This window comes from Callorhinus ursinus, unplaced genomic scaffold, assembly GCF_003265705.2.
Source record: "Callorhinus ursinus isolate GAN/ISIS: 27379988/994484 unplaced genomic scaffold, GSC_fseal_2.0 scaffold1, whole genome shotgun sequence".
In the NCBI taxonomy this organism is placed as follows: Eukaryota; Metazoa; Chordata; class Mammalia; order Carnivora; family Otariidae; genus Callorhinus; species Callorhinus ursinus.
In genome coordinates, this window is record NW_027397063.1 from 122,993,919 (window position 1) to 123,002,775 (window position 8,857).

The 8,857-nt window shown below is 45.8% G+C and overlaps 1 long non-coding RNA gene across 2 annotated transcripts in view; it reads left to right on the top strand.

Annotated features, from left to right (window-relative positions):
• Nucleotides 1-345: 345 nt before the first annotated feature.
• LOC141374099 (uncharacterized) overlaps nucleotides 346-8,857 on the top strand; it is a 52,237-nt gene continuing 43,725 nt past the window's right edge. The window contains exon 1 of one of the 2 annotated variants that reach the window (XR_012380683.1): nucleotides 346-432. This is a non-coding gene — a long non-coding RNA (uncharacterized lncRNA). The remainder of the gene's footprint in view (nucleotides 433-8,857) is intronic. The other variant, XR_012380682.1, reaches the window with a different exon arrangement.

The window sequence follows — 8,857 nt, forward strand, 5'->3', positions numbered from 1 at the left end:
TGAACTAGAAAAGAAGTGGTGAACAGAAGTTACCCCTCTCTGAAAACACAGGCAAATATTACCAATTAATCAAACCTCTTTCTGAGCCATTGATCGATTAATGATGCCTGTCCTGTGTGTGGGAGGAGGGGCTCAGAGCCAGAGGCTCTCCTGTGTCATTTCTGCTTCAGACCACACCACTGTCAAAGGGTGATAGCTCTGGAGCATGTAGTTCAGATACAGCCTGGAGGAGATACTCAGGAATTGGTCTGGGGGCTGTTACAACCATCATTCCATTCAGTGATAACTCACAGTTAAATGTATGTTAAATGTATGTAGACTTACTTTGGTTTCTATTACCAGAATGCCAAAAGGAGGGCTGATTTGAGAGGAAACCAAGTTGTCTATGAAGTAGCTGTGTGCATCTGTCCTAAAATGTGTGTGCATGATTAGGTAAGTGATTGTGTCCCAAACTAGATGCAAGTTATTTACCTCTGTTAATTCCACAGACATGGTTAACCAGAGTGCACTGCGTTTGATGGTATCTTAATGGCTGATATGACAGACAAATATTTATTGGCCCTACTAAAGAAGACAGTCTGGATGTTGCATTAGCAGCTTGGAAAGACAGATATTTGAATGGTTTAAGAAGGACACTTGAGTATAAGTATCAGCAGATGTTATATCCACAAGGAAAAATTCAGAGGAATGAAGACAGGGAGGACAGAGTTCAAATGCAAGGTTGGCTAGGTTAAGGGGGCACCCACTGGGAAAGGTTATAGTGAGTCAGTCCCAGCTTCATGAGTCAGTGAGGCTAAATGTTAATCAGAAATATGAAAGAGAAGCGTGATGATGGGATAAATGACGATCAGGAGAGGGAAATGGAGCAGAGCTGTAAACATAAGTGCTTCCAGAAGCCAGAAGCCAGCCTGGTGATGTAAATGCATGAAATAGATAGGAGGGCAGTAGGGAGTAGTGAAGCCTGCAGCTAAGTGGAGAGTTACTATAACCTCTACAGACACTCTAATTCAGACTTACCACCACCACCAACATACTGGCCAGTCATATAGAAATTTCTCAGAATCCACAGTGTACTGTATTTGTGGCATCACAGGCAATCGGCAGCCCCTGTCCCCAGAACTGCTGCATAGTTAACGTTCGGGGCAGTTGGCCACCCCTGGGGTGCTTGTGAGTTGTGATAGTGCACCTAGTTACCCAGCCACTGCTGTTTTGCAGTGCTTCCAATTTACTTCAAAGTTACCTTCAGTGTAGAGAGCATTATCACCAGAATCTCCATGTAATTTTCAGAGACCTAGAGGAGAAGGAGAAGAATTGCCCTGATTGGGGTTGGGTTGGGATGGAGAATCTTCTTGCAACTTTCCTCCCACAACTGCTGTTGGCTCATGGCATTCACTGTGAACATGAATATTCATGTGAATATAATATGAATGCTGATTAAATGAAAGAGGCAAATTGAGGCCATGTTCACAAGATTTGGGGGAGCTCATGACATTCGAGTCTTGGAATTTTGTAATCTCTGTAGGAACACACCGGGGATGAAAATGTGTCTCCCTTGGGCTCGGGTAAAGGAATTGGATGGCACAATAGTATATCAGATCTGGCAATGGCTCCTGCGTTCATCAAATCCAGTATATTTTTCAAAATGCAGAAACTGAGGCCAGAGATGTTAAGAGACTATCCAAGGCCACAGAACTAGCCAGGGTTAGATGTAAGACCAGACCCTGGGAACTCTGGTTCTAAAAGCAATTCTCTTTCAACTCTGTTCTTATAATTTTGTTTAATTTGGAGATGACGCCTAATAGCAATGTATCTTCTCTGGAAATGACTCCTCGGTCCATGTAGGTTGGCAGTTTGGAACATACCAGCCAAAGTGACATCATGTGTCAGATATACATTTAGATGTTTTTCATCCTGGTTGCTCTGAACCCAGCACCTAAGCGGTAGCGGTAGAAATGGCATGTAGTGTGGCAAACTTCGGTTCTTGAATTTTGCACTCATCTTCATTTAGGAATTTTAACAACATATTTTTATTAGAAATAAAATTTCTGAAACTGATGTAATACTGTCTGCTACCTCACTTACATGGAAAGTAGAAATTTTGGAGTAAAAATAAAAATCCATATTCCCTTAGCATGTATACATATCTTCCTACCATGTAAATTATATCTACTGTTAAAATAACACTAGGAAGCACAAGCTTTATCTTACATACAGAATGGTTAAGATCAGCTATTGAAGATAGCAGAAAAAAGCTGATGATGTTGACCGGTAAAATATAACTAGAAAACACTCATAAAAATTCACCTATTAAAACAAACATATAGATTGGTTTTTATTGGCATGTCTATACCAGCAGCACAAAATGGTTTCCTATCTGTAACATGTCAAGTTTTCTCCAAAAAAGAACCTGACCTAGATTTGAATACAGAGCATTAGTGAAGACAGTAAGAGAGAGAGAAATATTTGGGGAAAAAACCTCAAAAAACAAAATGTCAACATGGGTATGAAGCCTGAGATTCTGCATTTATAACAAATGGCCAGGTCATGCTTACACTGTGTGTTCAAAGATCACATTTGGATAGCAAGAGTGTAGAGACTATCCTGAATATCTGTACAAAGACAGTTACCTGAATGAATTCTGCCAATAATATATACAAGGGATTTAAATTTCCCAGTGATTTTCACTGGAAAAATTGGAAGTTTGGGGAAAATTGAGTGGATTTATAAATGAGAGTATATGACATATTTATAATCACTACTTAAATCTATCATAAATTTCTATGATATACCATATATATTCACCATAATTTCTGTTAAATCGTCAGTAAATGTTCATTTCTATCCTGGATCTTTTCTAAGTTCAGATAATCCTAGTGTTGGCTCACGTGAGCAAGAGAAAACTTCTCCTGTTGTCCCCATGCCAGTGGCCAGAGAGGGGAGCACCGGCGACCCTCAGGCAGACCAGACCGACAACACAGAATGGTTGGCTGGAGCCACCACCTGTGGGAGCCTTTGCGTTCCACAGAGGTGACTCAGGCACTGCCGTGGGGGAGACGCAAATGTACATTATACCTTGGTTTTTTAAAACTGTGAATATTTAAAAAGGGTTTGGAAACCATGCCTTCCAGCTGAGGAAATTGTGGCCTCGAGAGGGGAAGCTACTTCCCCAGAGAGATCAAGCCCCAGCCCTGCCAGTGTTCTTATCGGCTCTGTTCTCACAGCACCACTCTTCCCTAAATGACCCCCCCAATCTCTTTGTCATCATTGGTGTTTGCTTTCTGAAAAACAGGTACTGTCCCAGACACATGACCAGAGTTTGGGATTCAAATAGATTCCTCCTTGTGGTGGATCCCATCCCCCCCCGCCCCCGCCCAGTGTGAACTTGGACAAAGGTTCTAGAAATAAGAATGCCTGGCCGCTGAGGCTCAGCCAAGAGAGGTTCTTGCTTCCCCAGTGTTGGGTAATTTGGCTGAGCTGAATTAGGTAATCAAGCAGGGCTGAGCTGTAATCACACAACAGACCTTTATAAGTGGACTTGGTATATCACACACACACTAGGATCTCTGACTTAAGAGTTCTTTGTCTTCTTCACCTAAGGATTTTTTGGACCCCTCTCTCTTTTGATATTTCTTTGACCTAAATGGAACACATCTTGTGTAAGAAATATATCAGCAAGAAAATGCTCACAAAGTATGCCTCATAAATGTATGCTGGTAACAGGATTCTTGTTCTTCCTCATCAGCAGCAAATGAAGGCATTATACAGTCTGCATTTATTCCGCACCTATTTATTGAGCTCCTGTATGTGCCAGGCTCTGTTCTAGGTGCTGGGGAAAGAGAATACTAGCTGACTCTATAAAGGGGTCAGGCAACAAGCAAACTGGCATCTGAATAAATGATGAGCTGTAATAGGAGTTTTATGGAAACAAGTCAAGAGTTACGTTAAACAATGGCAGGAGGGATTCTGCTTCCGGTATAGGTGTCAAGGAAGGCAAGTCCTTCTGACTTTGAAAAGATTGGATTTACCCACACAAAGAGGGGTAGAGCTAGCATTCTGGGCAGAGAGAAGAACACGTGTGGAGGGGGAGCTGAGGCAGGGGAGCTTGGTATGTTGAGGAGCTTGGTATGTTGGGGAACAAGAAGAGACACGCAAAGGGAAGAGTGACCTAGATGAGTCTGGAGAGATAGGCAGGGACCGGATAATGTGGAGCTTTGTAGGCCAAAGGTGTGAGAGGAGTGAGTTTTATTCTAAATATGATTGGACAGCTGTTGCAGGGTTTTAAGGGTATAATTCCATTTTTGTTGTGAGATCCTTTTTGTCGCTTGATGGAGGGGACAGTGAAGGGTTGCAAGAGCTGTAGTGGAAGGACCAGAGTGCAGATGCAATAGTTCATGGCAAGGGGGGTGGTGACCTCCATTACAAAGGTTGCAATAGAGGAGAGAGGAGGGTACATCCAGGATGTATGCTGGTGACAAAGACTTTCTATGCAATGGATGAGTTGGATGAATACAAGGAGGGATGAAGGATAACTTCTAGGATTCTGACTTAAGAAACAGTACCTGAAAGACTAGGGAAAAAGCACATTTTGGGGAGATCAAGAGTTCCTTTTTGGACATGCTGAGATTGAGATCCCATTTAACGTCTAAGTGGAGATGTCAAGTAGGCAGGTGGATATACAAATTTGGAGCATGGAGGGGCAGTCAAGGATGGGAAGACAACGGGCGCCTGGGTGGCTCAGTTGGTTAAGCGACTGCCTTCGGCTCAGGTCATGATCCTGGAGTCCTGGGATCGAGTCCCGCATCGGGCTCCCTGCTCAGCGGGGAGTCTGCTTCTCCCTCTGACCCTCCCCACTCTCATGTGCTCTCTCTCTCTCACTCTCTCGAAATAAATAAATAAATCTTAAAAAAAAAAAAAGAATGGGAAGACAAATTTGGGGGTCGTTAGCATGGCCTGTATTGCCAAGGGGGTCGATGAGAACATCTGGGAGAGGGTGTTGGTAAAATGGAGGACTCAGGACAGAGCTGTGAGGAGCCTAACATTTAGAGCTGACAAGCAGCTTGTTGTTTGGAATTCTCACCATTGACGTCATTGTTTTTTCTTATGGTATTGGGTGACATTGCTTTGAGTCATGTTTCCCACATACTTTGAAACAGCACAAGAGATATTTTATATGAAGAACCAAATGTATCATTCTGGAGATGGTGTAGGAGGCAGGAAACAGCAGAGGTGCTCACCATCAGTGGATCGTTACTGGCGCCATTTGTATTTTTTAACCATTTACCTCATCGACATTGCTATCTGAGAGGAAATGACGCAGGGCAAGATTTGTGTGTGTCATGGAAAGCAAACAACACTATAACATAGTGTGTAGTTTGTGTCTCCTTCAGAATAAAGTCCAAACGCCTTCACAGGCACTGCCTTCCATGAGGAGCCAGTCCCCTTGCCCAGCCTCCTGCCACCCTCCCCGGAGCACCCTTTGCTCCAGCTGCACATGTTTCCACATGCATGTCTCCCTGCCCTGTCTCCCCCCCTTCAGGCCCCCTGGCCACCTTCTTCTTATCCTTTATTCACCCATCCTGCTTGCCCTGCTTGGGGAACACATTCTTCCCATCCCTTTCCATCTCCAAACGCTGGCCCAGACGTCCTCTCTGACCCACCACGTCACTCTGGGCATCTTGTATTAGGTGGGATGATGTGTGTGATCCCAACCTGGAATTTGTATTCTCGTACTGCTCTCACCTCCCACCTGCCCTTCCTCAGGATCTGCCGTATGGACTTCAGACTTGCCAGCAACCTCCACAATCGCTTTAACCATCTCCTTGCAATAAGTTTCTTGGTATACATCTCCTACTAATTCTGGACTCTGACTGCTATAGGCAGGTTTCCAGTTAGCTATGGCTGCATTAACAAACCTCCATAAAACTATGTGGCTAAACCAACCACTAGTTTATTCTCTTCATGGCGTCTGGGAGTCAAGAGGTTGGAAAGGGCACAGCAGGCATTTCTCTCTCCTCCGTAGATGGCTGGGGCCTCCCCTGGGATGACTTCAATGGCTCTGGGGAGGGGTGGGATTCAGTTGCCTGGGGGGAATCAAACTACCAGGGCTGGGGGACCCAAGGCTGAGATGACTTCCTCATACATATTCCTGGCTCTGGGGCTAGGATGGAGGGCGGCTGGGCTCAGCCAGACTGCCAACCAGAGCACCTCCATGTGACTGCCCTGATGGCAGTCTTGGGGAGGTCCAACTGCTCAGGGCCCCAGTAGGGAGCATTCCCTGGTGACAAGGCAGAGCTGTGCGGCCTTTACAGTCTCACCTCAGAAGTCACCTAGCAGTACTCCGGCCATAACCCCTTCCTTGAAGTAGTTACAGGCCCAACCAGGTCAAGGGGAAGTGACATAGCCCCAACCTCATCATGGGACGAATGTCAAGAATTAATGACCATATTTCAAAATTACTGCCAGTCATCAGTAAGGGCCCAAGTCCCAGTAAGATGGGCCCAGATTAGGCTTAATCCCCCATAGGATCCCTGGTGTGGACATGTCCCCAGCACATCCATAAACCCAGGAGAGATTGGGTGAGACTCTGGGCTCAGGGTGGGGGTGGAGGTGGGGTGGGTAGAGATCCCACTTAGAACCTAGATCTGCCCAGAGCTGGCAGGGAAAGACATCTCCACTTCCGTATCTGTTCCTGGCTGACTCCCACTCCCACTGAGAACAAAAGTATCACCTGGGTCTGGCAAAGTCTCATATTTAATACCGTCTCAATAAATGCCATTGAATGAATGAATCAATGCATGCATGAATCAGTGAATAAAAGAGAACTGTAAGTAAAGATAAGCAGTTAAGTCACGATGCTCATTCTCTACCCCTGCCCAGGTTCTAGGCTCTATCTCCTTTGCATACCGTTTCCACTGTCCAGGAATGACAAGGAAACAAATGCATAAGGAAAATAAATGCATGCCCTTGTTTCTCTTATCTTTTGCTTTCTAGGCATTGGAGTCAGATTGCCTGGGTTTGAATCCCAGCTTGGCCATTGACTGACCGTGTGGTCCTGAGCAATTCAATTGACCTTAGTTTCGGTATCTGTAAATAGAAATCCGTGCAGCACCTACCCCAGAGTGATGTTGTGAGGATTGTATGAGCTCATACACGTTCCATGCTTGGAACCATGCCTGGGATGTTGTACGAGCTGAGTAAATGTCAGCTATGATGGTCCTTACCAGGGTCTACACTGAGAGTATTATTACTCTTGTTCTTGGTAGCTCTCTCATCAAGGATCAAATTTAGCCATCAGTGTAATCCTCACTTCAACTGTCTGAGGTGGGAAATCGGTCCGGGGAGGCAGATGTGATATTCCAAAGGCTTCACAACTGGCACCATGCACGGTGGATACGCCGGTGAGAGGCGGCTGCAGCCTTGCGGGGCTGGTGGGTGTCACGCGTCTGCAGGCTGAGGTGTGAGCAGCAGTACTGGGTACCTCTCCCTCCCACCAGGTCCAGGCCTGTGTTGGCCAGCCGGGCAGAGGCCAGGGCCTGGGAGCTGTAGCAAGCCGGCCAGCTGGCGCACATCCAGGGTAGCCTTAGGCAGGGCCTGGGGACTAGGGAGGAGGGAGATAAAGGGGAGATTTGGGGCAGAGGCTCCTTTCTTACTTTTATGGAAATATGTCAACACTCTAGCAACAGGTATGATCATTCCAGCGTGGGTCTGTTCACCTTCAGTGGGGTGGGGACAGTGAAAGTCCCACCCCCCTCACTGTCTCCTCCTGCGTACACTTCCTGGGCACAGACCTAGGTTGTCGATGTTCAGTTATCTGAAATCAGTTAGCTCAGGTTCAAAGAATGGGGCTTGGGCCAGGGCTTGTGGGGAACTCACACTCATGCCTGTTGTCCGTGTCTATTAGGACCTGCAGAACTCAAGGGACCCCAGAGCCAGCCTGATATGACCCAGAGCCTGGCTGTGGGACCAGCTCTGGGTGCTGACACCAGAATCAAATCTTTGAGGTCTCCTAGCCACCCAAGTACTTCTTGCTCTGTAGGCAACAGGAAAAGTGTGAATAAATTGTGATATGTTCACACAGTGGAATACCTTAGAGCTGTGGTAAACAAAATACCACAACTCACCACATTAGTTGTTCATGGGTGTAACGGTGAGAGAAGGAAGCCAGACCCAAAGCCATTCTTACTCGATGCAAGGAAGGTGCATTTTTGTGTGTGTTCTTTTTCCTCTTCCTTTCTCCTCCCTCCTCCACATCTTCTTGTTCTCCTGCCTCTCTTCCTCCTCTGCCTTTCTTCTTTTAATTCTTCTCACTGGTTGGCTTTGGATGCTCCTGGGGATTCTATGCAGAGCACCTGGGGGCCCTGCTGTAATTCAGCACCTTATTGGTGTGAACCCCCAATGGAAGTCCTAAACACAGGTCAGACCACGGCACCCTCCTGCTCGATACCTTCTAATGGCAATGCATTGTATCTGGAATAAACTTCAAACTCATCACCATGTTTTAAACCAAGGATTGGCAAACTGCAGTCTGTGGATCAAATCCCACTTGCCATCTGTTTTTTTGGTGTGGATATTTTTTTTTTTAATTTAAATTCAAGTTAGTTAACATATAGTGTATTATTACTTTCAGGGGTAGAATTCAGTGATTCGTCAGTTGCATATAACACACCCAGTGCTCATTTCATCACATGCCCTCCTTAATGCCCATCACCCAGTTAATTCCACCCCCACACCCCCATCCCCTCCAGAAACCCTCAGTTTTTTCCCTATAGGTAAGAGTCTTCTATGGTTAATGACAGATGTTGGCGGGGATGCGGAGAAAGGGGAACCCTCCTACACTGTTGGTGGGAATGCAAGCTGG